The following is a 21,357-nucleotide window of genomic DNA, read 5'->3' on the forward strand; positions in this document are numbered from 1 at the left end:
GCACTAAACGGAGTTTGTAGACAGAAGAGACATAAATGAGATATCAATTTGCAAATGCAGCAAAATGATGGAAAGAAAGGAAGGAAAGCAGCAGGGAGTGATTTTTTTTAAAGTGAAATAATTTTCAAGTTAATATTGAAGAATTGGTTTTGCTAACAATAATAAGCATTTAACTTGAAACATTTTTCCACTTAAAGAGTAACGCTTTCCTCATGCCAGCTATTTTTCACAGATATTACACTGATGCTCAGTTTTTCAGATTAGAATATGTAAAATATGTAATTTCAGGGAAATCCAGTGAAAGGAGATGGAGAAACAATCCCATACAACTGTCTTCTTATTGTGATCTATGTGTGCTATTTGCTAGAATTTAAGGAAAAAAGTCCAATCCTTCACTAATTGTTCTCCATGAAAACGGCAATATTTTGCTTCTCTAAAAAATATACCATTTAATAATGTGCCATTTAAACATTATTAGTGGGAATACAGGAATACAATGAGTTGGATTCTTTCTGAAACATGAAACAAAAATCTACCCAAGTCTGAGCTGGTTATCTTAACACTATCATAGCCTAGAACAAGTGAGCCAAACTCAGTTACTTACTTGTTTTGTGAGAGGGATAAGACCAAATGTGATTTCAATCTTTTACCAAATGAGCCAAACAAAACTTGGAAGCACCATAGGCAAACTTAGCTAGACCAAATGAGGATCAAAGAATGGGACAATAAAAAAGAAAAAAAAAAAGGTGGGATCTGGAGTCACCAAAGTGGTGTCAAGTATAGCTTCTACAGTTTGTAGGCTTCCTCTTCATGATAAATCACAGAAAGCAACATCAACATCATCTACCTTGTTCCTAGATGATTATAAACATTGAGTGTGATGATGTGAATGAAAATGGCTGTGTTATAAACTCAAACATCTGACATGGCTATTAATTTCTACTGGGTCTCCTCATATTCCCTCACCTGTCTAAATCCTGCCTGTCAGATAAAGGCAGACCTGGAGGCCACCTTCTCTCCCTCTCCCCATCCACCTCCCCCCCCCATCCAGTACCCGTTTCTTTCATTTGGTCATTTGGTGTGCTTTACTGCAGCAAGATTCAGCAGCCTGGGAATAGATTTTAGAAGATTGAGGTTCTGAAGGGTCAGCATATTGGAAAAACAATGTAGTGTGATAGGTACAAAATTAAGCCCCCAAAGTCAGTTTGGTGACAAGCTTTTTATTTTCTCCCCATAATTAAGTGGAATAGATACGTTGAGTACTCTATTTCTTCATCATGGCAGACAACTTAATCTGACAACTATAGGTAAATTCATTCAAATACCTCATTATTTAGTGATTCTTAACTCCAAATTCAGGAAAGTTAGGGCTTTCTGGTTCTCCTTTCTCCTGTTCAAGTGAGTTTTGGAGTCATGAAAGAGTCCCAGCAGGGGATCTGACCAACATTTGAGATATTTAGACTGGGTTATCTTCCACTGACTTGTAACGTTGCTCATCTGTGATAGAACTATCACAGGATCACAATGGCTCAGTAGCTATGTACATAGACCATATAAACCGATGCTAATCAAAATGAACTACAAGATATACAAACAAGACATTTTTTTTCTTAGTGTACTATATACAGTTATTTCTTCCCCCCACACTTTGGTTTACCTCTGTTGTCACTGTTTTTTATTGTGGTATCCTTTGTCTTAGAGCTGATTTGGGGATGGGAAGGGGAATCACAGAAATGGTGAGACAAAGGACAAAGTGTGAACCAATGAAATGACACTCACAAGATACATGTTGGAAATGAACTTTACAAGTTGTGGGAAGGGCGGTCTCAGGGGAGGGAAAGCAAAAGAAAATGGGGGGTAGGGGTGTAACACTGTTGACAAGAAGTGTACTTATTACTTTACAGCTGTAGCTGTATCTCCTCTGTATATCACCTTTACAGTATAAATAAATAAACATCTTGTTCCTTTGGGATAAGAACTGTGCTTGCTGGGGAAAACAATGGAAGATGTAACAGCGTTCAAGATGCTTTGTGCTCATAAACCAACATGTTGTGTTGAAACACCTGTGTACAACTATTTAAAGATAACAATAAAAAAGAAAGATTATCTGCAGTTGTCAATCAGAGGATAGAATCCCAAACAAATCTATCTATCTATCTATCTATCTATCTATCTATCTATCTATCTATCTAATCTATTTCCTATCTAACGTATCATCTAACTTTTCTATCTTATTATTTATCACATCTGTCTCTACCAATCATCTATCTTATCCACCTACATTCCTAGTTACCTATCTGTCTGTCTATCTATCTTGCCAACAACCAGAAATAAAACCATATATATCACAATCTGGATTGTCATATTTAAGTGATCCATTGCTGCAGCATATCTATTTACTCCTTGAATTAAAAACTTAGCAATTCTCTACGTTATCAACCTGATTTTTCTTCTTCTTGTCTTCTTTAAAAACACCTCCCAGTAAGACTGGAATTTATTTGTAAGCCAATGAGTTAACTGAAGACTAACTGGAAAAGGAATTTGTTGCTCAATGAAACACAGAATTTATTCTAGAACCTGGTAAAATTATTTTTTTATATATTTTATTGTAATTAATAGAAGGGTTACATGATATTTGCCAGATAGATGGTGCATTAATTCCCATACATTGCTACCCTTTCACATGTCTTGGTCCCCTTTTCCCTCCCCCCCACCCCACCCCTCATCTTGTTTTCCCCCATTCCCTATCCAATTTCAAATAACCAAATACAAATATATACGATATATCAGGTAACAAAGTGAGATACTGTAACAATATGAGATAACCAAGGGACAACAAAAGAGATGAGAGATAACATAGTACCTTAAGAACAACAATCATTCATTATATGGCTTATGTTTCTATATCCTAGAGATCCTTTCATTTAGCGTCCTACTATATGGCCTTTTGTATCAATAGAACCTGGTAAAATTATTTGAATTAATGTGTTGTGTGTATGGCCATTTCTTAATTCGAAGAGAATTAGCAAAATTAAAAGCTTATTAAAAGAGAAGCAAGAAAATCAGTTATTTTATCATCTGGTTATCTTGTAAGAAAATATTGAGGAAATAATTGGTAGTTCAAAGAGAGAGATCTCCTTATAACATTAAAATATTTGCTATGCCCCACTGTTCTCTGTTATTCTCAAATATCCAGCAGATTCTTTTACAGATATGTAATGAGTTGATGTGGGGATAAATTTGAAACAAATATGTTCATTTTCATTCAAATGCTGGCAAAACAAGTTACTCCAATATGAAATGACTACAAAATCTGTATGCTTATTCTCTCTCTCTCTCTCTCTCTCTCTCTCTCTCTCTCTCTCTCTCTCTCTCTCTCTCTCTCTCTCTCTCTCCCTCTCTCCCTCTCTCCCTTTTGCTCTTGCTTTCTGCTCTCTTTTTCTTATTGTGCCTGTACTGGTGCTTGAACTCAGAAACTTCTTTTGCATATGAATGGCACTCTACTACTTGAGCTACTTCCAGATTTTGGTGGTTAAGAGCGGAGTCTCATGGACTTCCATGTTTCAGCTGTCTTCAGACTGATCCTCTTATCTCGGCCACCTGCGTAGCTAGGATTAAAGGGATTATAGGCATATAGGGACTGTCAGTTTAAATATATCAAGTATACCAAAATCCAATGTGTTCTTCATTGGGAAGGGGTCTGAAGACCTGGGCAGCAGGAGGTGGTCACCGAGGCTCCAGTGAGCCATCCCAGTGCCATGCAGACTCCCTCCATCCAGGCAGGAAGAGCTGTAGCTGGGCAAGTGATAGAAAGCTGTTGACATCTAATCCTCTTCCCCCCTCCCTCCTGACCTCTGTCAGAGTCAAGGAAAGCATTTTTTTTTTTTTTTGTACTCTAGGGTCCTTCTTCAAGTCATAGCTTGCACTAATTGGCCATCTCACTGACTCTCACAGTGGGGAGGCTGGAGACTGGCACAGCCTCTGTATCTGCCAGAGAGACCAGTCCCCAAATGGGAGCCCAGAGCTGGAGAGCAGAAGGAAGCAGCTGAGTCAGCTGCCCAGTGCACAGGCTGCATCCAGGCATCAGCAGACAGACTTCTGTTTTTTAAAACATAGCACTGGTTCACTGGAAGATGGTAAACGGAACTTTTAATAGAGAAAATAAAAATGTAACATTTAAATGCTTAAACAAGAAAACACTTTTTTTTTCCTGAAAAGATTAAACATAGAGCTTCCCTATGAATTCCCAGCAATTGCTTCCTAGTAACTCCACTCCTGATCTTTTATCCAATAGGCACAAATGAGGTCACACTAAAGCTACCAGCACAGCCATATTCATTGCAGCATTGTTTACTATAACCAAGAAATGGAATAATGCGGATGCTTCTCAGTGCACAAATGGATCAAGAAAATGTGGTGTATATACCCAATGGAATTCTACTCTTTCATCAGAAAGAATTCATATTGTACCATTCCTAAGGAAATGGAAAGACTGGAAAAATTGTATTAAGGGAGGTAAGCTTATAAATCTACAAGTAAACACTCTGCATGGTCAAGACAAAAATTACACTGGGACACAGTAAATTATACAAGATTCTAAACATTCACAAAGTAGACCAGAGGAGGATAGTCTTAGAAGAGGATCCAGCTCAATAACTATATGCATATTATTACATAAAATATGATTTATTGAAATGAACTCCAAGGAATGGAAACAAGAGGTTTTCTTTTTCTTGTTGCTGTTTTTGTCTTCTGTACCTTTTGCCTTGTTTATGAATTTAACTGTTTTGGGGAGGGGGAAGGAGGGCACAGAAATGGAAGTTCAAGGGTTGAACAAGTGCAGCAGTAATACGCACTAGACACTGTGTTGATCAGGGATGGAGGAAAAACTCGAGAGAAAATGAGGGAAAAGGTAACACTGTGTAAGAAAAATTACATGACTTATGTAACTGTATTCCCTCTGTACATCACCTTTTTAATAACTATATATTTAAAGATTTTCTTTTAGGTTTTTTTACAATGACTGTATATATGCTCATTCATAGATAGATAGATAGATAGATAGATAGATAGATTTTTCAATCCTAGCTACTCAGGAGCCTGAGATCAAAGTATCATGGCTCAAAGATAGCTCCATTAGAAAAGTCCTTGAGACTCCTCTCCCCAGTTAGCCACCAAAAAGTAAAGCTACATCTCAAGTGGTACATCACCATCTTTGAATGAAAAAGCTAAAGGAAAGTACAAAGACTTGAGATCAAATCCCAGTCAACAGGTAGAAACACAAAAATATTTTGTCTCTAACTTCAGATTTGGTGATTCCCTTCCGTTCACAGGAATTCTATGAATCCCCTTAATGGATTACTGAATGAGGTAGAAACTTATAATCCTGTAACTAGCCCTGCTAAGATGGCTTCTATTAAAGTGAGTTTTCATGTCTGTCAGAAGCAAGATGGACATCTGGCATTTATTCTTCGCATGAAGTTGAAGCCCTCAACTTCAGATCCATACAAAGTACATACAGTAGGCTGGGTAAAGTAATTCAGGGACTTCCAAGGAGCTGTGGATTCTGATCACATCCTATGTCATGTGGAGGGATTGTTTTTATGATCTTGATTTTTGTAAATACGATTGTGTATATTTTTGTTTGCACTTCACTGAGCACTTTTGAACATATCCATTCTCCAAGGCCAGAAACACTTCTACCGTTCTCAGTAACATAGTTGCCCTTTTCTACCGAGCCCATTCCAGTTATGTAATTAATAATTACATATGATGAAATCATACTGTAGAATATTCTGCAACCATTGAGAATGCATTTGTGTTATGATCATACAAATAAATATAATTGTAAAATATGGTTATATTTTCAGACATGATTAAAATGACATGCATTATGGTCAGTTTTTATACCAAAGTATTTCTAAAGACTTATGAGTTTAGCCCTGACAGCACCCAGATGAGATGGAAACTTAACATGAGACTCCACATAAATGTATCCATATTTATTTACTTTATCTATTTACTTTTTGTTTATTTATTGTGCTACTGCTGGATCTTTTATTCTGAGCCAGGGCACTGTCCCTTAGCTTTTTCCCTCCAGGCTGGTGCTCTACCACTTCAGCCATATCTCTTTTTTTTTTGTCAGTCTTGGAGTTTGAACTCTGGGCCTAGGCATTGTCCCTGAGCTCTTCAGCTCAAGGCTATGGCGCTACCCCTTGCGCCACAGTGCCACTGAGATCCTCAGATCTCAGCCTCCTGTATAGCTAGGATTACAGGTATGAGCCACTATGCCCGGCTGAGCCATATTTTAGCTTTCAGCTTTTTGGCTTTTGGGTGGTTAAATGGAGATTAGACTCTCATAGACTTTCCTATCCTAGCTGGCTTCAAACCATGATCCTCAGAGCTCAACACCCTGGAATTAGCTGGGATTACAGGTATGCGCCGTCAATACCCCACATGCCTTAGTATTTTGGGGAAAGCTATTAGGAAAAAAAGCTAGTTTTCCCTGGAATTGTTTCTCTGGTGATAGGCTGTTTTGAGGCCTTTGGTCACTGCTGTGTCGCCTACCATACAGTAGCTGGTCAGAGATGTGGCAAGCAAAGCCAGATGGCAAGGTATTTGTGTCTGAATATAGCTGTGCCAGAAGCAAAGATCTACCTGCTGATGGTTGCGGTTAAAATGTCCCCTTCTCTTAACTAGATCATGTGGAATACTTAATGGGTGAATGGTACTCATTCTATATATCTCTATGTTTTCAGATCCCTCTTTGTGCCAAGGACTGTGCAGTGGCCTGCACACTTAGCCTAAACCCTGACCTTCCTCCCTTGAGTTCCACATGGGAATTTCCTCTCTGTCATAGGTCTCTAGCACTAGAGGAGGCTAAGAAGCTGAAGATTGTTCTTGGTAGCCATCTCTGGATCCCAGAACTTAGGGGAAGCAGAATGAACTCCAGGTGCTTAGGGCTGTGAGTTCCTTTGGGTGGTAACAATGGGAGCAATGTGGGTTGGGTGACAGTCTCATCATCTAAGAAGTCACACAAAGAATAACCACCTCTTGTTTCAGAGTCCCAGGTGCAGAGGTCAGAGATCAAAGTGTAGAGCCGGCTCTCTGTTCAAGCTTTATGGAAAGACCCTCTGCACTTTCTATAGCTCCCTATATGGCTGTTATATAACTCCAGTCTTACTTTATAACCCCAGCCTTCAAGTGCTATCTACCTGTGTGTGTTTCCACAGTCAATTTCCCCTTTTTCTTTATGTATACCAGTTATATACTCTATAGGACTTTATTTTAACTAATCAGTTATAGACTCCTACAGGACTTTATTTTTAACTAATCACATCTGCAATTACTTTATTTTTAAACAGACTGTATTAGGAACTGGAATTTCAACCTATGGATTTGAAATCTCCACAATCCTTTCCTTAGCAATGAGTGAAGGCACGCCTGAGCCAGCAGCTCGGCAATAAGAGCACAATCCCAGACAAAGGAATCAGGGCCAGTGAGTGTTGGGGGCGGGGCATGTGGACAGGGAGTTCCCCTGGCAACTAGGCAGAGTGGGGCCAGCTCTTACTACACTGGGATAAACACTTGGATCTGACAACTTCTTAAACCAATTGCTACACTCTCCCTGGGCTAGCAGCACGAGGGGAAGCATAGCAATAACTAAACTTCAAAACCCACCCAGGGAGGCAGCAGGGGAGAAGTGAAAAAATAAATGGCCCAGCTGCCTAGTCATTCACTGAACATGGCTGCCTCTCCTTGCCAGCTTCTCAGTCACTTCAGCATGGGAAAGCCAATGAAACGAGGAGAGTCTGTGAACATGTTGTTAGCGCGGTGGTTGCAATGCAATGTGACATTTACTTTAAAAATCATGTGAAAGTGGTTAACAAATTCTTTTACAGCCCTTGCAGAACTTCTTAGTAGCTGCTTTTCCCTGAACAGAGGTGAGAAGCCATGGTGAAGAGAATGTGACAGGCCAGTTTCAGGGAATGGGAGAGTACTTTGTGACCTTGCAGGCTGGCTCTGAGTGGCTACAGCTTTTGAAGGATCTATGTCTAGATGGGGGGAAAAAATGCCAGGGTTTTGTTGTTTGTTTGTTTTTGTCAGTCCTGGGGCTTGAACTCAGGGCCTGGGCTACATTTCTCAGAGGTTGCCGTAATACAATACATCTAATAGACATCAAGAACTAAGACCAATCCAGAATTTAAAATTCTGGGCCCGTGATCCAGAATCAGGAAGAACAATTTTCCCTCCTGCCTCAAAACTGAGTCCAAATAGATAGGCATGAGTAGGCACACACAAACTTAGAAAGAGAACCAAGTTTCCCAGCCTCAGTACAAGGGAAGATGCTGAAGAAAATCCACAAGAGAATGAGAGGCAACTGAGCTTTGAAAGACCCTGGTCTGTGCTTTCTATCTCTGCCTAGTTTCTTGCCTTTGAAATGTGTTTTTTTTTTTTTTTGCATAGGTATTATGAGTACAAAGCGAGGTAATCAAAGCAAGATTGTTATGAAATGTAGAAGGCCCCGTGCAATCCATGACGATGATTGCAAATCTCCAGCAGCCCTCTCCAGCTTCTCAGTAATCAGTGGGAGGACTTAACCCCGCTGTGATTAAATGAATGCTCCCAGTTCCTCCTCCCTTTCTACCTCACACTTTCTCAACAATATTATCCTTTTCATTTAGGCACTCTTCACCTTTCCCTAGAAGCCTGGGTGTCCATCCAATGTAAATTAGACCACAGGAGACCAGAATGTGACTTGAATCCCCGTGAAGGAGAATCCAAGAAAATGGCTCTGATTCAACCCTCCTACAGAGAGGGTAGGTAGATGGATGACTTTGACCAAGCCACACATCTCATCAGCTAACAGTCTCAAGGATATTCAAATTCCAGATCTGTTCCAACAGGATTTGGCTGGAACCCACTCTCCATGCCAATCTTTTATTCTTATCCGTATAATAAGAAATGCCATTCAAATATAGCTACCCCACCCAGCTTTGTTTTAGTTGAGCCCAGGTTTTAGTTGATAACTTGGGAGAATACTGGATGGGAAAGAACAAGGTAAGTTCCCCAAATTAGATGGAATACTCTAAAGTAACTTGGCAGGGAAGGGAAAAGTATACAAACTTGGGCAACAATGGCTTATGCTTGTAAATCCTAGCTATTAAGGAAGCTGAGATTTGGAGATCTCTTTTTGAAGCCGGGCCATCAAGAAAGTCAGTGAGATACTGAGTACCAACAAAGCTGAAGTGAAGCTATGGCTCAAATGGCAGAGTACTGGCTTTGAGTAAAAAGACTCTGGGAAAGCACACAGATCCTGAGATCAAATCCTAGGACCAGAAAAAAAAATTATGCAGGATTGGTGAGATATGCTTTTTACTTTTGTCCTTGGGGAAAAGTCATGGATAAGTTAGTCTCTATTGAATGTTATAAGGGAGGATGGAGCTTGAGTAGCACATACAGCACTCCAGCCTGACATAGCATAGACATTAGAATGAGCTATGTGTGCCAGAGGGACAAGAAAGAAGAAGGAATGAAGCCACCAATGGAGCCCCCCTCGGCAGCAATCCACAAGCTGCAGTGGAGGAAGAGTTACCTAGCAAAGGGCAATATGGACAGCTGACACAAGGCATGGTGCCTTTCCCTTGAAACTTGCTAAGTCTCTCCATCTTTTTTTCCCAGTCCTGGGGCATGAACTCAGGGCCTGAGCACTGTCCTAGGGCTTTCCTCTAAGCTAGTGCTCTACCGCTTGAGCCACAGCACCACTTCCGGCTCTTTTTTTTTCTATGTGTGGTACTGAGTATTGGAACCTGGGTCTTCGTGCATGCTAGGCAAGCACTCTACCACTCTTAGCCCCAGTCTCTCTCTCCATCATTTAATGAGTTCTAGAGGGAGAGAGGATAATGAATAGAATAAGGTTTCCATCACTGCAGACATGTATCACCTGAAAATAAAATGAAGTTCAGTGGTAGGAAAACAATGCTTCAGAAAAAGAAATGTCTTGTACATGCAGGGTGGAAAACAGATTCACTTGGGGTGAAAGCCCTGGCATCTTGTTTCTTTTCTCTTTTCCTCCCTCCCTCCCCCCCTCTTTCTCTCTCTCTCTTTCTGTCTCTGTCTGTCTGTCTGTCTGTCTCTCTCTCTTTTTCTTTCTCTCTCTGTCTGTCTCTCTGTGTCTCTTGTCTCTGTCTCTGTCTGTCTCTGCCTGTCTCTCTGTCTCTGTCTCTGTCTCTCTGTCTCTGTCTGTCTGTCTGTCTGTCTGTCTGTCTGTCTGTCTGTCTCTCTCTCTCTCTCTCTCTCTCTCTCTTTCTCTCTATCTCTGTGTCTCTTTTGGTAGAAATGAGGATGTTGGAGGTACAGAAGGCCTGGCCATACAACCCAGAGCAAACTGCAGAGTGCCTTTGGCAGACTATACCATGAAACTGCCTGCCAGGACTTCGTCATCATGAAGGAAGCAACGCTCTGCACATCCAACCCCTGTCCTGTGCACAGACTGCCTTGCAGCTGACAGCCTATCTTTTCCCCAACCACTCCAGCAAGGTGGGCTCCTCCGTCTTTCTCCTCCTGGCCATCTGTTCCTGCTGCTGGGTAGCCTCCTGCTCTCCACCCGCCTGGGCCCCTCTGCACAGGAGGGTGTGCGGGCCTCTGGTGAAGGGGCTCTGGCCCCTCCATCAAGCTCAGCCTGGAGGAGATGGCCAGCTGCCTGGTTTCATTTGCATGCTTCTCTCCCAAATAATGAAATTAGCCATGAGTTTCCCCAGGTGATGCAAGACGCAAATTCAGGCAAGCTATGTCAGTGTGTGATGGAGAGGGAAAGGGGTCAGGAAAGCATTTTGATAACCAATTTGTAGCTCAAAGCAGAAAGCAAAATGCTACACATTTCCTAGAGACTCGCCTTTGAGGCGGGAGGAAAGTTAAATGAGACCCCATCTCTGGATTAGTGGCACAAACGTGTGACCTCCAAACAGATAAACCGAAGGCTGACTGAAGATTCTAAATTACTGAACACTTCCTTGGCCACATATGGACAACTGTGGTACAATACTGACCTTTGCTTGTGCATGGACCAGGAAGCCATCCGTGCTACAGCAAAGTGCAAAAGCAAGTAGACATTCCCCTCTTCCATCTTCTAAACTCCTTAATCACAGTAGTGCTCTTTTCATTTTTTTTTCATGATGATTTGGGTTCTGGTTCTGCATCAGGCTCTTAAATTTATCATCTTTTAAAAATATTTTTAAACAAATTCATTGGTTATCATCCATGAGACAAATGGCTAGAGGTTGACTTGATTCTACTCTGCAGCAAGATTATAAATAAAAACCTTTTGACACTGATATTAGCAAAAAAAAAAATCCCCAAAGTTCTTCAAGTGATTCTTTTCAGAAGCAGATAAAATAGGACCCCCAGGGAGGCAGAGGGAGAATTAAATTCTTCCCACAGGTTAGATGTCTCTCCTCTTATTCAGAATAACATTTATATTCCTTCCTAGAATTCAAAAGTCCCTATGTAATCTGTCCCCTGATATTGTTTAAACCCTTTACTACTTATTTCTCTTCCATTAATTAGTTACTCAATTCACCTATTCATCCACCCATCCACAAAATATTCTTGAGTGGCTTCCATGTTCTGAGCACCTTGCTAAGCACACGAAGTCACATCTAAGGTGTGAATAGAGATTTCTGCTTTATGGAGCTTATTGGGAGGGCTTATTAGCAGGAGGGCTAGAAAATAATTAAATACAGGCAATATTTAAAATTTACAGAATGTTAAAAAGTAAAGACTAATATGAAAAAAATAGAACAGAGTAACAGAGTAGGTGTGAGGCATGTGCAGAGGGGCGAGAGGCATAGTAAAATAAGATGCTTGAGTAAGTACATGGAGAAGATGAGGCAAAAGCTTGATGGAAGAGGAGTGAGACTGAGGACTTAAGAAAAAAAAGCCTCATTGAAGAGAAGTGAGCAGCCCAGCTCAGGCCAAGGTTAGGAAACAGACTCAAGCCTGACATGTTAGAGGAACTACACTAAGGCCTGTGAGATAGAAGCAGGTTCAAAAGGGGCTCTGTAAAGAATCTGGCCCTTAAACCATGGGGAGTGGGAAGTCAGTGTAGTTCTTTGACCTGAGGACTCAGGCAATTGGATTTGCATTTTTAGAGGATCCTTCTGCTTGGTGAAATGAGCGTAGACTGTGGGAAACGAAGGGTAGAGTCTGGGGTGGGGATATGGAGGCTACTGCAATGGTATCTTTGAGGGTGTCAGAAGTGTAGTTCTAAGTGGCAGATGTACTCGGCATATTTTGAAAGGACTGGGTGTTAGTGTCCAGGGACTGCCGTAACAAATTACCATGAAGTTGGCAGATTTAAACCAGAGAAATTTATTGTTACGTAAGTAGAAGGTTAGAGGTACCAAATCAAAGTGTCAGCAGTGACAGATTCTTCTAGAAAATGAGAGAAACTACTGAATGTCTTATGTCAATCGAGCTGCTAATGACTGGCCTCCTAGGGACAGCATCAGTCTTGTTCTCTCTCTCTCTCGCTCGCTTGCTCACTCTCTCTCTCTCATATATATGTTTCCATTGTCACTAAAAAGTAGGTGTGCCATATGCTTGGACTAATTGTTTATCCCCGAGTTTCCTAATCTATAACTTAGCAAGGTTGTGGGAGGGTTGGAAGTCAGTGTGAAAACTCCATCTCCACCTTATCACCTTGTCTAGTTGGGGAAGAGACATCTCTGTGTAACTATAGCAGTAGACAGTAAACAAACATCAGTCTTGGATTAGGGTAGTACATAGATTTATCCATAGGAGCCTGTTGTTTGTCAAAAGGGGAAACCTGAAATACAAAACCTGCAATACAGAAGGACAGCTTCTTTATCTTATTTATTATTATTATTATTATATTTTGGTGGTAGTAGTGTTTAAATTCAGGGTTTCATTCTTGTTGGGTAGGGATCTGAGCCACATCTCCAGCCCATTTTGCTTTCCTTATTTTTATGGTAAGAGTAACTTATGCCTAAAATGGCTGGGACTGATAATATCATATTTATACCTCCTGCATTAATAGGGCAACAGGCACATGCCTGTGACACATGCCACAATGCCCAGCTCTTATGGTTGGATTGGAGTCTTCTGAACTTTATGCTATGACTGATTCTAAACTCTGACCCTGTCGATCTCCACCTCAGAAGCATGAGGGGTGTAGCGGTGAGCCCTTGCACACTACTAAATTAGACTCTCAGCACATGAAGCTACTCGAAATAATTTTACAGACCTTAGTTGGAAAATGAGGATAACCTTATCACAACTCCCCAGGAGAGGTCATTATTTTACACCAAAATACTGGAACAGAAAAAAAAAATTGAGACATGAGGTTGGCTAACCCCCCAGCGACTGTTTCTATTCAAGGCCATAAACTTACTCATGGTAGAGCATAAGTAAATTTGGCTTTAAATTTAGTGCTTTGCCTATAATCATTTGGAATGGGGATTAAAAATAATATCAGTGATAACATGGTATTGATTGAGGCAAACATCAGCTTCACTCCAAATCCCATTCGTGAACTTTGCAGAGTTTTCCCCTGTCATTCTTCTTCTTCTTCTTTTTTTTTTTTTTTTTTTTGCCAGTCCTGGGCTTGAGCTCAGGGCCTGAGCACTGTCCTTGGACTTTCTCAAGGCTAGAGCTCTACCACTCAAGCTTCAGCAACAGTTCTGGCTTTTTTTTTTTTCCTATGTATGTGGTGCTGAGGAATCAAACCCAGGTCTTCATGCATGCTAGGCAAGCACTCTACCACTAGGCCAAACTCCCAGCCCCTCTCCTGTCATTCTTTATCCAGCCCAGGTGCAGGGCACTTATCAAACATGCAGTTGTCTGGGGTGCAATGGAGGGGCACAACATGGTTGAATCAGAGACCCTTCCTTGTGCTGCTCTTTCTTTTTTCTCCTCTCTCCCTGCCTCGTTGTCATCACTGGAGAAGATTTCTTCCTGACAGCATTTCATGTCAGTCAGAAGTCTAGGTCAGACACTTATCAATTGACCCAGTGTTAAAGGTAGACACTCATTTCAGCGTATGTCAATAGTTTCTTTTGATCCATTTAGACTACAGCCTGCATCGCTGCTGTGATTTATACCCAGGCGTGCGTGGACTTTTAAAGACAGAGCAGTGCTTGTAGAACTCTAGAAATCAGCCAGCTCATGTGCTGATGCTCCCGGGGCTGTCACAGCTCTCTAAGGCCTAGTTATGGACAATGATTTGTCCTGCAAGCTCTGCCTGGAGAAAGACCGCACCCTTCCACTCTCAGCTACCTGGCAAGGCCTCCACCACATTTGCTGAGTAAAACGTCCTGAGTTACAAGACTGTAGAGTTCTCCTTCCAGAGAAGGGAAGCCACACTAACTTATACACTCGCTGGGCCAAGTGCACAAATCCCTGGAGGGAGAGCCAGGGTGTGAGGTGTCCTGGATCCCTGTGGCCTTTTCTCCCCTCCAATCTGGCCAAGCATCAGGAAAGACTTCCCATTGGAGCTCAGATGTCTTTCAACCTCTCCGCCCCCTGGTTCCTAACAGGCTTGAGGCACAGTTTCCTTTCCCAGGTGTTTGTCACGAAGCTGCCAATCCCTCCCTACTTGTGAGACAGGAAAAGAAATGTGAACATGTAAGAAATTCAGAGGGGCCGAGGAAATTTTCCTGACATGCTCCTGCTGTGACACCACGGCAGTTGAAGAAGGCCTGTCATTGGACTGTCAACCTTTAACCTCTCCCAGACGTATTTTGAAATGCTATGAAAAGAATTGCTGCTCTCCAGCACTGGCTCCTTCTAACTCTGCATGTCTGTCCTTGATGTCAGTCAAAAGTAGTTAACTGGCACCAACAGTGCCTTCAGAGAAAAAAGAAAGAAAGAAAGAAAGAAAAAAGGCCCCCACGAAATATCAGTAATGACTTTAGTTAGGAAGATTAGCGCTTGTCAAGTAATGACTTTTTGACATAAGGTATTGTTTACCTAGGCAGCGTTCTCTTACTTGCATTTTAATGAGCCTAATTAATAATAAGTTGGGAGTCCTCCGCCATTTCTTCACAGCTGGACCATATGCACTAATTACACTAAATGTGCACACCTCAAATAATCTATTTAGTCAGAAGAAAGACGCTTTGATGATAGGAAAAAGAAGTGATCGTGTATATATTATTTCTTCTCTATTCCCTTTATGATGAAGTCAATTGTGATATCACAGCCACTTGTAAATGATGGCAGATATTATCTCTAAGGTGTGAGTTTTCTTTCAGGAGTTTGGATAAGGAATTGATTGGTGTATGAGTGTGAGGCACCCTATGGGTTAGATACTGGAATTATCCTTAGGTGGAGGGATCACACCGAGGTAGTGCAAGTTACAGTCTTAATGGAAGTATTTCATTTACAACAAATAAAAACACCTCCAAAGGGCCATTCTGGAACTTGCAAAAGTCTTTCGTGTATTGTTGAAGATGTGTTTTTATGAGCTTTCTTTCATATTAAGTGACTAGTTAGCTATGGCACTAGTTTCTGTCCAATTTAAGGATCTAGAATAAGTAGTTGGGAACCAGGGAAAGATAACAACTTCCAAGAAAACAAAATCTCAGATCAGTAGATAGTAGGACAGTTCAGTACCCCCTCAGCTAGTTGGGAAAAGTACAGAGTACCCCGAGGAGAAGCTTCTTCAGGAGAATGAAGAGAACATGACAGTCCCAGAGACAACATCGAAGTCCCGGACAACTTTTCCATCCTGCAACTGGCCGCTGAACTGTTGAAACTTCCTCAAGGCCCAGGTATTGGTAAGGTCACAGGATACTGTGAGTTGAGGAGCAGCTGTTAAAGGCAAGATAATCTGTGATATAATATATCATTGATCTGTTGAGCACAGAGCCAGTTACTAATTTTTTTTTTCAAAATGAATCATGCAGTTAAGTGTGCAGCCTGTGGACAGACTCTAAAGAAGTGTCCTGAGGAATGCTTCAGTGAAGGGGTCGCTAAGAATCTCTATCAGATTTTTTTGCGATGTCACTCCCGAAACTTAAGCACTAAGCCCACTCACTGGATTTAATGTAGCAGAGAGGGACTCTTGAAATCACAGTGTGTTAGGAGGCTTTGTTCTTCGAGTGACTTTTGGACTTCACCGGGTCCTCCTCCACCCGTGTTTTAACAAGACATAGTTCAAGGCAGTCAGAGATGATTTGAGCTAATTGGTTGATTCAGCAAGAAACCTGGGAAAAGGTGGTGCTGAGGTTGGAGGCATCAGGCTGGCAGGGTTACCAGATGCTCTCCAGAAAGGGCCTTGGAGTGGAGAAGCACCCTGCCAGGCACCATATGTGTGACGGACATGACAGAGAGCACAGGAAGCCTGAGCGAGGGTGACAGCCTGGCTCTCAGGAAAAGAAACTTCCCTTGGAGTCAACACAAGTGAAGTAATGGTCACAAAGTGGGCACATTTGCAGGCTGCTGGCTACTTGGCAGAATGTTTCCCCATCCCCACTTTATCTTCCATGAAGGAGGAGTTTGCAACCTCATGGAGGAGAAGGGCCTGGCATTCATTGATAGCTCATACCTTGAATTCTAGCTACTCAGGACACTAAGATCTGGGATTAGGATTCAAAGCTAGCCGAAGCAGGAAAAAGCTATACGACTCCAAGTAACCACCAAAAAAATCCAGAAGTGGATCTGTGGCTCAAACTGTAGAGCATCTAAGGGACATTTAATTTGAATTAAGGAAACTCTTTCAGGCAGAGATTAAGCATGCTAGAAATTGGGGCTTGAGAGTATCTATTTGGATATCTGAATACCATTGATTACTTGTTTAATGTATCATTTTTTTGGTGGGGGGGGGCTCCTGGGACAAATTGAGCTGTTCTGCCATTATATCCTCCTTCAAATATGCATTTCATACCGCCAGTATATCCTCTCCCAATGCACAGAGTCCTTATATTTGATCCAACCTACCCCACATTCTAGAGGTGAACCTGTAGGGTGAGTGTGTCTGCTTCCTGCATTCTTCCCCTGTGTCCTGGGCTGCCTGGGACTCTCAGTGCTTCCCAGTGGGGAAGTCATGTCCACAGCATGTTGAACTACAGGAGGAAAGCAAGCATGCCACGCACCAGGCCTTTTACAGTGATCCTGAAGTCTTTTGTCTCTGAATGTAGGAGATGTAGATTATCTGACCCTGCCCTCCTCAGCTAGCTGCTTTTATTATACCACAATAAGACAGATTAAAAGTGTTTTAATTTATTTGAACTTCCCTCCTTTTCTTTCTCCTCTTCCTCCTCTTTTTCCTCCTCCTTCTCTTCCTCCCCCTCTTCTTCTTCCCACTCCTCCATTTTCTATCCTCCTCATCTCCCATCTCAAAGTTCTCACTCGTTAAACCATCACAGCATGCAAGGTCTATGCTTTGATGGCAGCAGACAGAGGAGAAGCTGGAAGTGTGGCTGTTATGGCCTAGTATAAATAGCATACTTCAAGAAAGATTTAGGAAAGACAAACCATGCAAACAAAGTATTTGATGTGCCTGAAGCCCTCTTGACAACTGTTCAAAGTCATACTGTTTCATTTTGCTTTTGTCAATCCAGAATTTTTTAAAAAAGTCAACTTCTCCTCTCAGATATTTTTTCTGAGGACAGCCTGAGGCTATGACAAAGTGTGTAAGAATTATAAGAAAAACCCCCACATTGATATTAATCTTGAGTCTCTCACTTGCCTTAGTGAGCTAAGACTAGAGTTCAAGACTAGTTACTTAACCTTTCTGAGCTTTAGCTTCTCTAGCTATCAAGTGGACATATCTAGAGGTCCTCTGGTGGGAGAAAGGACCCAATGGTTTGTCTGTGAGAGCTTCTATTCTAATGACTAGAGAACAGGTAACAAGGGAAATGCTAAGGCTTTCCCTGGACCAGAACTACAGGATGTATTGATTCACAGTGAGTTTGTTCTCAGGGCTACCTCCACTTACTTTACTCTTTATTTAAGTTACTCTACTGTACGTTGGAGGTAAACAAAATACTATGTATGTTCTACCCCCAAAGGAGTTTGCATCTTCATGAATTTAATCAAAGAAGAGGTCATAGCTATTGCAAATTGAATAAAACTTTATTCAGAGGAAAGAGTCTTCAGTTCCTGAATCCCCTAGGTTTGATCTTTGATCCACAGAGACGTTGATGGCTGAAATTGTTCTCTACATTTATTCATTTCCCCCCGATATCTTTTTTTTTCCTTTTCTTTTGAAAAATCTACTGAGGTCTGCCAGAAGAAACTCATGACATAGTGTAAGTTTAATTATGTTCAATTCATTAACATAATTAGAGCTGTGAACAAAGTTATTGACACAACCCAAATCACTTAGAAACAGGCAGTATGTCATAGAGGAGAAATCTCATTCTTGCAAGCCTCTAAACTCTGGGATTGAGAAATGGGAAATTCATTTTTAATTCTTGGGAACAATTTTGAACAATCTGACCAGAGATTGCCACTAATAACTCATTGCAGAAATGGTTCATATTTTAAGAATGGTTTTATGTTTCTTGGAACATAAATTGAATCCTCTTGAAATACTAATCATTTTAATGTAAGTGACCTAAGCTGAGAGATTTGATGAATATGGATTTGCCTAGCTTTGATGCCTCCTAAAACAGGATTATCAGTGAAGACTAAGGAATACCATGGGTTCAGAAGACTCTGAAACCAGTTTACTTTTCATCTGCATTAATCCTTTCCAGGCAAATTTCTTTTGTTTCTTTCTTTTTTCTTTTCTTTTTTTTTTTTTTTTGAGCCAAGTCCCACTTCCCATTTTCTAGAGGTTAATTGGAGATAAGAATCTCAGGTCCTTTTGTGTCCGAGCTGTCTTTGAACCTTAATCCTCTGATCTCCTAAGTAGCTAGGATTCCAGGCACAAGCCACCACACCCAGCTCCAGGCAAATTTCTATCCTTCATCCAGATTTGTTTTGTGCAAATAAGTAGAGAGAAAATTTGATTTGATATAAAAGCATGAAACAAATGTTCTTAAAGAAGTGTGTGTGTGTGTGTGTGTGTGTGTGTGTGTGTGTGTGTATAACCATGATCCTCAGATCTCTGCTTACTAAGTAGCTAGATTACAGATATGTGTCACGGGTGCTTGTCTTCACAGATGTTCTTTGAATTGAATGTTAATATATCTTTCTCTAAACAAAGAAGTTTTTGTGAATGTGCTGGTTCCAGGGCTTGAACTCAGGGACTGGGTCTTATCCACTAGTTTATTTTTTGCTCAAGGCTAGTGCTCTAGCACTTTAGCCATAACTCCATTTCTCCATTTTGGCCTTTTGTGTGTGTGTTGGGGGTGGGGGTCGCTAATTGGAATCTCACGGACATTCCTACTTGGGCTGGCTTTTTACCAAGTTCCTCAAAGCTCAGATTCTTGAGTAGCTAAGGTTACAGGTGGGAGCCACTGGCACCCAGCAGACAATGAATTTTAAAAGTATTAAGTCATTTTGTTTGCCTGAATAAGCTTACTGATTTGTAAGAAGTAAGCTATTAGATTTCCATTAAAATGTATTTTGGAAGTAGATGCTTTCTGAGGCAGAACTTAGCTGGCACCCTCCACGCTGATGTGGAGGCTGCCTGGTGAGGAGGAATGAAGCAGAGGCCTATCTGTAAGGCCTATCAGGAGCAGATAGGTACCATCATATTAGAGAAATTCCAAGGGAGATCAATAAAAATGATTAAGAGACTCACAGAATTGATTTCTGAAAAAAGATTAAGAAAAATAAATGTGCAGCTTGACACATAGCCAGGGAGGAATATGATAAGTGAGTGGTCAAATGAGGTATGTGTGGTACTGCCAGAAAGGTGTTCTCTGGAGCCAGAGACAAATTCCTAGCAAGGTGTCTGTCCAGCACAGTTCTCCTGTGAAGCGGTGGGAATTCCAGTGACCAGATGCTTTTTCAGCTTTGGTACCAGGCTATAGAAGTGGAAAGGACCACGACATAAGTTTTTCTTTTAGTGTGATTTATTATTTTATTTTATTTTTTGAGCTAGTCCCGAGGCTTGAATTCAGGGCAAGGGCTCTTTCCCTGAGCTTTTGTACTCAAGGCTAATACTCTACCACTTGAGTCACAACTCTATTTCTGGCTTTTTTATATTTAAGTCTCATGAATATTCCTGCCCAGGCTGGCTTCCAACCACAATCCCTCATATCTCCAACTCCTGATTAGCTAATATCACAGGCATGAGTCATTGGTGCCCTACGTGTAGTATGATTTTTATTCATTCCTGTAAACAAGAGGATGAACCATGGTAGAATTACAACTTTGAACTAATAAAACTCTTGTTCTCAGATTAGGGACCTAGTAGGAGTGGATTAACCAATCCAGACTAAATAATTTAAGTTGAGGAATAAAGGATAACAGTAGCACCTATGTCCTTAAAATGAATATGCAATATTGTATATGCATACATAAACATGCCAGAATTATACATTTTTACATTCCAAACTTATATATATGTAGTATATATGCATATTTAGAATCATATCCACCTATATGTTTATATTTAGTGACATACCATTGTTTCCAAATTAGATTGGATGATGACACAGTCCCTTAGTGAATTGCCTCCATTCTTTGTTCTGGCAGTTTTCAGAAATGACTCCTAAGCCAAGTATGAATCATCTTTTTCTGGCACTGGAAAAGCCATTTTCAGCAGAGCCACAATGCAGGGTCATTATTCTTAAGACTGCATTACAGAGCATCAGAGGAAATGACATAATCCAACTCAATTCACTGAGTACCAAGGGGGAAGGTTTCCGGCTACCTCATCCCCATCTGTATATTCACTTCCCAAAGTCACACAGCTTCTTAATGTAGTCCCTTAGGGAGAAAAAAAATCTAAGAATAAATGGTGGGGGGGAGATAGCCAGAGTTTAGCCCTTCTGATCTGAAATTTCCTTCACATAGTCATTGTCTATTGTTATAGACACACATTCACTGTAGACCACCCTTCTTTGTATTACAGAAGAACACATGTTAACCTGTCATTTTCACATTTTTCAAATGGAGTATCCTGGTAATAAAATGTGGAGAGGATAAAATGCCTGGGAAAAACAAATGTCAGGGGAAAATATTGTTCTGCATGTTTTTGATGAGGTAGCTTCACATTCATGATGCGATGTAACTTAGATTTACTTTCCACACTATTGAAAGGATGTAGGGGGTTAATATGTTACCTCTTCACTGCTCAGGGACTAAAGGGAACTCTCAAGCGAACTGTGGGTTGGACTCCACTGAGCAGTTTTTCCAACAGGCTTCTGCCTGCTGTTATTCCTTGAAGAGTGCTTAGCCCCACTCAGCATGGAAGAAGATCGGGGTAAGTGGCCATGC

General features: G+C 41.1%; 1 protein-coding gene across 2 annotated transcripts in view; it reads right to left on the reverse strand.

Annotated features, from left to right (window-relative positions):
- Positions 1 to 15,635: 15,635 nt before the first annotated feature.
- Positions 15,636 to 21,357, reverse strand: part of Spata17 (spermatogenesis associated 17) — a 148,951-nt gene continuing 143,229 nt past the window's right edge. For both annotated transcript variants that reach the window (XR_016536876.1, XM_090341184.1), the window contains exon 11: positions 15,636 to 15,831. The gene's annotated coding sequence lies outside the window, so the exon portion shown is untranslated. The remainder of the gene's footprint in view (positions 15,832 to 21,357) is intronic.

The sequence above is a fragment of the Megascapheus bottae genome, chromosome 10 (genome assembly GCF_031878675.1).
Source record: "Megascapheus bottae isolate mThoBot1 chromosome 10, mThoBot2.hap1, whole genome shotgun sequence".
In the NCBI taxonomy this organism is placed as follows: Eukaryota; Metazoa; Chordata; class Mammalia; order Rodentia; family Geomyidae; genus Megascapheus; species Megascapheus bottae.